Here is a 7,450-nt window from a genome sequence, read left to right as displayed (position 1 = left end):
TGAGACTGTGGAAAAGACCCCTCCCCCCAAAAAATAAGACCTGGTGCCTCTTTTGGAGGCAAAAAAAAGGAAGATTGGGTCTTATTTTCGGGGAAACATGGTAACAGCAAGGTTCCATATTTTTTTCAAGTTGTTTGTCCATTAAACCAAAAAAAAAAAGTATCTGGTTAAATTTTTATATTCACTTTAAGAATCTTCTGTATTAAAATCTGAATCTTATCCCAGATTTTTTTTTCTTTCCCAAAGAAATGGGAACCACCTTTGCTTTCCCTTCTAAAAGAAGACTCTCAATGAGGCCTGTTGAATTTCTGCTAGCACAACTGGAGAGAAATACTGGAAAAATACTATGTTTAATAGAAATATGTGCATATCCAACATACAGTTAATATCAGGTTTTCTAGCAAGTGACTCGGAAGAGCTTCACGTAGAGAACATCTGTTGAGTCCTGCGTAGTCAAGGCTAGGTGGAAAAGTAAGGAAAATGATGGCTACGTGGGGCCTAACTTATAAAACCATGATATGTCTGCCACTGAACAAATTTTGCAGAAGTCAGCTTACTTTCGAATTTAAGATATTCTCCTTAAAAGGCATTTCTGATTTTTAAAGAACATAGAGAAATTTCAAACATGTAAAATATTTTTGATGGGATAGTTTGGGGCTTGAGGGTAATATATAGAAGGCTTTCAGATGGACTTTTACTTCAGGTTTGTGACATACCATGTTTCTCCAAAAATAAGACCGGGTCTTATATATATTTTTTTGGACCAAAAGACCCATTAGGGCTCATTTTCGGGGGCAGTGCTGGTGGAACGTGCCTTCAGCTGAAGAACTGGGAAGCACAAGCCTTCCCTGCCACCTCCCTCCACCTGCCACAATCAGATGAAGCTGCCATGCTACAGAGGATGGGTGTGGGAGGCTCAGCTGATTTGTTCTATTTCCAAGTGCCCCATTTGCAAGCAGATGAAGCTTCCAATCTCCGTCATTTCTCCATCCGGGCAAAAAGTGTTTGGACATCTATGGGGTGCTTGGAAATGGAGTGAATCGCCCAAACACTTTTCGCCCGGACAGAGAAATGACAGAGACTGGAAGCTTTGTCTGCTTGCAAATGGGGTACTTGGAAATGGAGCGAATTGACCGAGACTCCCATGCCCATCCTCCATAGCATGGCAGTCTGGCTTAGGAGTAGAGTGAAAGGCAAGAGGCAGGCAGGCAGCCAGGTCATTGAACGGGTGGGGGGAGGTTGTTGAGGGGGGAGTGGTCTGGCTGCAGGGCCCCTGAGGTAAGTGGATGCAGGGCACGTGGGGCAGCTCCACCACTCCACCTGCCTCACCTCACCTCGTGGTGGTGGCACCAGTGTGACACACGCTCTCCTGCCCCATTGCAGCAGCAAACAACCAGATGGTGGGATGGAGTGGGCGGGCTCTTAGCCAGGCCTTGTTTTTGTGGTAGGGTTTATATTAGACACACACGCAAAAAAAATCAGGCTAGGCCTTATTTTCTGAGTGGGTCTTATTTTCAGGGAAACACAGATGTGTTATGATCCAAATTATATAACTTTATCCCTCACAATTTTCTTTACAAAAAATGCACATTTTTACCCTTAGGATTTTGCAGTATTACACCATGCTGCCAACATCAGTCCTGCTATGATGTTTTCACAGAGAATGAGGTTCTCAAAGATTTATTTGCCAAATACAATTCTGATGTATGCAGTGTTTATGAGTGACATACCCTCAGTCACTCTTACAAATTATGTTAACTGGCGCTAATCCTCAGTTAATATACATAAATTCCTGAGTGCTATTGTGAATAATTTATTTTAAAGTTTTTTTTAAGTAATTGTGGAGTGTTTAACATCTGGTCTACATTAAGTAAAACATTTCTACATTTTTATATTCAAAGATGGGAGGAAAGGAAATAAGACATTCCTGCTGCATCTTATTCTTTTATTTTTAGTGGACATTATTCAGTTTAAATTAGTACACTTTTCATTCAACTTTATCCTCCAAAAACAAAAAACCACGGTTGCCATGTATTAGCTAAGAAAAAAAAACTGATTTTGTAAGTAATAATTCACCCACTGTCTCTTTTTTTACCCATTATAGATTGTATCAAAGGCAGGAGAGGCCAGCAAATCAAATATTTTTTTAAAAAATTCTATTTAGAATCTTTCTCTTCTTTTCTGTCACCCATCTTTGCTTTCTAACCCCATCCCTTATTAACTGTGATTTATTAGAAGCCAAAATTATTTCTGAAATTGAAATAATCTCACAATATTGAAAGCTTTGCCAACAAGTGCTATCTTACTTTGTGAGTGCCAGATAGCTCCTTTTCTCACCCTATATAGAAAATACAGGCAGATGACCTGCAAATAAATGCCTGTTGATATAAACAGAGTAATTATAGTACAAATTAATTTTCCCTTGCTGATGCAATAATTATTCCCTAAAACATTTCTCTATTTTTCTCAATATACTGTACACACTTATACAGTATAATAGAAGAGTAATGTGCCACAATAGACAATGGAGCTTAAGATTTTTTTAAATAGTAATTTTATTAAAATTTGCAGTTACAAAGATAAAAACTAATAACTTTTTTTTTAAAAAAATAGAAAATGAAAAAAGAAAAGAGAAAAGAAAGAAAACACAAGAACATAGTCAATGAAATGAAATATATAAAGATGTGATTTCCTCCTTCATCACATCAAGCATAAAAACATTTGTGAATTATCACCTTGTCTTAAAGTAAAACAAGATTTCTTCTGCCCATATCTCATCTCTTATCTATAAACAAACCCTTAAAGTCTCACAGTTTCAGTCATGATCAGCAAAAGTCCATTAAGGCTTACCAGAGATAACAGCATATCTATTTTAACCTTGACCCGATAAGCCAACTGTATATTCCTTCCTTTTAACAATCTTGATCTTTGGTCCGTTCAAATAGTCTTTTAAAATTTGATTTCTTTTCTTTTTTTTTTGTTGCTCTCACAACATTCTTCCAAGCTTTAACGTTTGTTTTGTAAATCCAATATAGAAAAGTTATCCAACCTCTTAGCATGTCATTTGAATATGCCTTTTAATTATTAAGACATCAGCCAGCTTCCTTTTTATGTACAGTATAGCATCTTTTTTCATATCATTTTTGTAGCCTGTCGTTTTACAATCCATTTATGGAATAGTCTCAATTTTATTAGATATAACTTTTCCCTCTTTCACAACATTTTTATACACAGTCTATATATAGAAGTACACCCTCCTAAAATTAACTTCCCGGTCCATTGTTCCAAAAATATCTTTCAATAGGTCTAATGTTAAAATATTTTCCTTCATTCCATATTAGTAAGTCAAAGGTAAGTGTTCTTCTTTAATTGTAATCTTTGGTTCCTTCTGTTTCCCTCTAGCGTCCAATCTTCAAAGTCTTATTTTTCCTTTTTTTTTTTTAAAGAGAATGTGTGGATTCTGAGCTTATGGAAGCCCTGTGACTCCCTTTATAGCAGTTTGTCACTGAGGGTAATAGAGATAGGCAAGTTATGCTCACTTTGCTATGGTCCTGAGACTTCATGCTACCTAGATGGGATCAAAAAACCATCACACATATCAGTCCAGAAGTGCAAAGAGCCGATGTGGCTTGATTGTGATATACCAGATGCTTGGTACTAAGCAGATATTGATTTGTTTAGCTGATGAAATTACTTAATCATGGTAGATTTAGTTTTTTCACTACCCTGAAATTACTTTCTTTGAGGATTTAGCCCCTGCACAAATTATCCATCGCCTGAAGGGTCTTTTCTCCCCACAGAGCTGTTCTCAATCTTTGGTCCTGATGTTTGCTTCTTTGCTTAGTAATATGGCTTTCCACCTATAACAATGGCTTGAAGTATGCTTTGCAGAAAAGGGAGTAAAAGTCTAAAACAGTTATTTTTTTAAAAAAAATCAATCTGAAGGCAGAGCTACTCCTGTGGGTATGGTGTGTCCCGTGCTAAGAATTTTGCTTCACTGAAAACCCAGAACTCACCTAAGTTGCTAGAATATGTTTAATAAAAGGCAAAAGATTTATACAACCCAAAGAGGAACCAGGATCTCTAACCACTTGGTTATGCCAGCCTGTGCGGTAAGTGAAGTAGTTCCCCTGCCATATGAAGTGATGACTTTATAGGTTGTCTCTGCAAGCATAATGGCTGCTCTTTGCTGCTTGTTCCACCATGGGGGAAAATCAAACGAAAGAAGAAAATTAGGCTGTTTTATGAAGGATGTTGAGAAGATACTGTGGAGGAGAGTTGGGAATCACAGTATAATCTCAGGGACACCAGGAAAAAAAAATCTCAGCTAGTAATACTGAGGAGGTAGAAATAACACTATACAGGTCAACCAGAATGTTTGAAGATTCAGGGAGACTCATTGAACAATGCTGATGATCTGTACGATCAAGGGATACTTCCCTCCCTCCCTCCTCTTCATTTGGTTAATGACAGTGTGGTAAGAATGCACATCCCTCAATCCTTTTTACTAGCCCCCCCCCCAAATTTCAAGAATAAAGTTAAGCAAAAGAAATACAGATACAATGTTTCACTCATGAAGCCCCTGGCTATTGGGAAAAGCAGAAACATTGAAACAAGCCTGTAGATTTACAAAGAGAGCCTGTAGATTTACAAAGAGAGCTTGCTAAAGGTAATAGACAGACTAAAGATAAGGGGATAAAATTAATGACATTTGTTTGACAGGATTAGAACCAAGGAAGCCAATAATTAAGACCCATCATGAGTCTTTGCAAAACAAGTAAAGCCAATCAAAAGGCAAAACGACAAAGCAACCCCTCTAGATTATGAAATACTGTGAAAACTGTATAAAAATCCATGTACTCATCAAACCAAGTGGTCAGCTGTCCCAGAACTGCATGCTGCTGTTGGTTCTGCCTATTAATAAACAGAAACCTTCTTTCTGAAGCAGCCTCCATTTTATTCCTTGCTTGGAACTGGACCTGATTTTTCTTCCCACAATAGGAAGATGTAGGAGCAGTCCTCTTGCTTTAATAATTTTTAGCTGCCTCATAGTAAGATTGGTGTGCAAAGCAGTTAGCAATGTGCAGAGTAACAGTTTTCCTAAGTGTATACAATTGCTCTATTGACTTAAGTTAAATTTCTTGTTAGCTTGAGGATTCTGAAATAACACAGTTTGGACATGATGTGCAACCACTTCTATTAGGCTATAGATCCACTCTGCTAATTTTTCTTACAGGAAAATTTTCCACTTATGCTGCACAACCCAAAAACTCCAGGGCAAAAAGAATAAAGATATCAACCCCTTTCATGCATATTTCAGCATTTTTTAACAGCCCAAGTTCAAGAGTTAAATTTATCCATTGTGCTATCGCTCTGAATGCATTAGTTTATAATCCACACATTAACAACTGCAAAGGTGAGACATTTTCTCAAAACCTGGCAACCAGTACATTTTTAAATTTTTAAATTCTTTGATTAATATCCAGTCAGCAAAATCTGAAGGTGAGGACATAGTTAAAACTTTCAGTACAGCATTCTTCCCCAAGCTCCCCTACACAAATAAGCTTAGATTATTGTTCCCAAAACTGCATCCACCAAATTACCAATATGATTTTGATGGTAGGATTGTCATATTCCATTTGGAAAGTGCAGTGAGAATGAGGTGTAGATTTAATAAGGTTGCTATCGACTAATCAAAATTACCTCACCTTCCTAGGCAGTTCACAAGGCAGATTGCCTTAGTAAAATTTACATTATCAAAGTGAAACCATATCAGACTACAACATGGAAAAGCAGGCTTCCACAAAATGTTATCTGTCTAGCAAGTCAAAAGCCTGTAGCAACTAAAAAGAAATGTTCATTTATAAGTACAGTAAAAGTCAATGAGAAAAGAGTCCACTTTAGCTTCAGAGGACAAGATGTTCCTTAAATGTCTATGGAGAGTCTCAATCATCCAGGTCATGTCAAAGGACAACTACCTATCTCCTGTCTACAACACAGTCCTTTCAGCAATGCCAAGAAGGTTCCAAACCCATCTGCACTATGATTCAGGTGACCCCAAGGGTACAGATTAATTCCCAAGCAGCCTCAACAACTTTTAGAGAGCTAATGACAGACCTTCAAAGTACTAATGACCAGATGCCTGTAAAGAATATAAATCCTTCTATTTCCCCACTATCCAAACAGAACTGAAGAAGCTTCTTGGCTGAATTTATATTCAAGGTTGACTCAGCCTTCCATCCTTCCGAGGTAGGTAAAATGAGGACCCAGATTGTTGGGGGCAATAAGCTGACTTTGTAAAAATGCCGCTTGGGGGGGGGAGGCGAAAGCCCTAATAAGCAGGCATATACATAAAATGAAGGCTATTGCTAAGCACATTTGATTTGTGCTTAGATTGTAAGCCGCCCTGAGTCTTCGGAGAAGGGCGGGATATTAATGGGATTAAAATAAAAAAATAAAAAAAGCGAAACGTTTTGAAGAGCACCTTTGGAACAAGATGTTCCGTAATGTTGGTGCAGCCATTAAAAAAAACAAAAACCTCCTCCCTTTTATTCCAACCAATTTTTCTCTCATAGGCCAGAAAAGAAAAGCTTCTCGGGAGGAAACAGTGCCTTCTCATGTAATTGCAACATTTTGAGAAAATCAGTTGTTTTTTTGTGGAGTGAGTATTTGTGAAAATACCCCTTCCACTCTTAAATATGCAATGACCTGATTTTAAAAAATTGCCATTTTAAAAGTTAAAGAAGGAACTATGGAACCTAACTATAAAACAAATTGTTCATGAGATTGTAATCTCCACACTATTTTTCCTGTCTTATTTATCTGATGTCTTTTCCTCCTGTCTTAGTTTAATTTATATGCACTGCTCAATTTAGATCTCTAATCATAAAGGTTTTCTCCCGCTGGTGGGTATTGGGTCAAAGAGGCAAACTTTGCAAACAGAAATTACGAATGTACCAGAGAACGTAATATAGTCCTTCCATTTCAAGGGTGTGTGTGTGTGTGTGCTTGGAAGAAGCGGAAGGGGAGGGAAGAAAGGAAGGATTTCTGATTCTCCCTGTCAGATTCCCACAAGGAAATTCAGTGGGGAATCCAACAGGAAGTTGAAAATTGCCCCTGCTCCCATTGCTTTTTTGCCCATTCGGGATCACCCTGTTTCTCTGTATAGATAAGGAAATATCTTTGAACAATCATCAATGGGGTATGCATTGTTTAGCTCCCTATACAAACCTTGAAGATACCTACTGATATCTCCTTCTTCTGAGTGTAGTCGCTCACCTTTAGGCTAGATATAGGTTGGCACTTGAGGACTGGAATAATTGTTGCTATATGGAATACTGGCTTCCCATGTTTCTGCAAGTCAAAATATGGTTTGTCTGGTTTGGTGTTAGCAGGTTAGATGAAGCCAGCCATTGAGATTTATAAACCATGCTTTACAATTTAGTGTGCT

Source organism: Vipera berus (genome assembly GCF_964194415.1).
Source record: "Vipera berus genome assembly, chromosome: 1".
NCBI classification, from domain to species: Eukaryota; Metazoa; Chordata; class Lepidosauria; order Squamata; family Viperidae; genus Vipera; species Vipera berus.
This window is presented reverse-complemented; position numbering follows the sequence as displayed.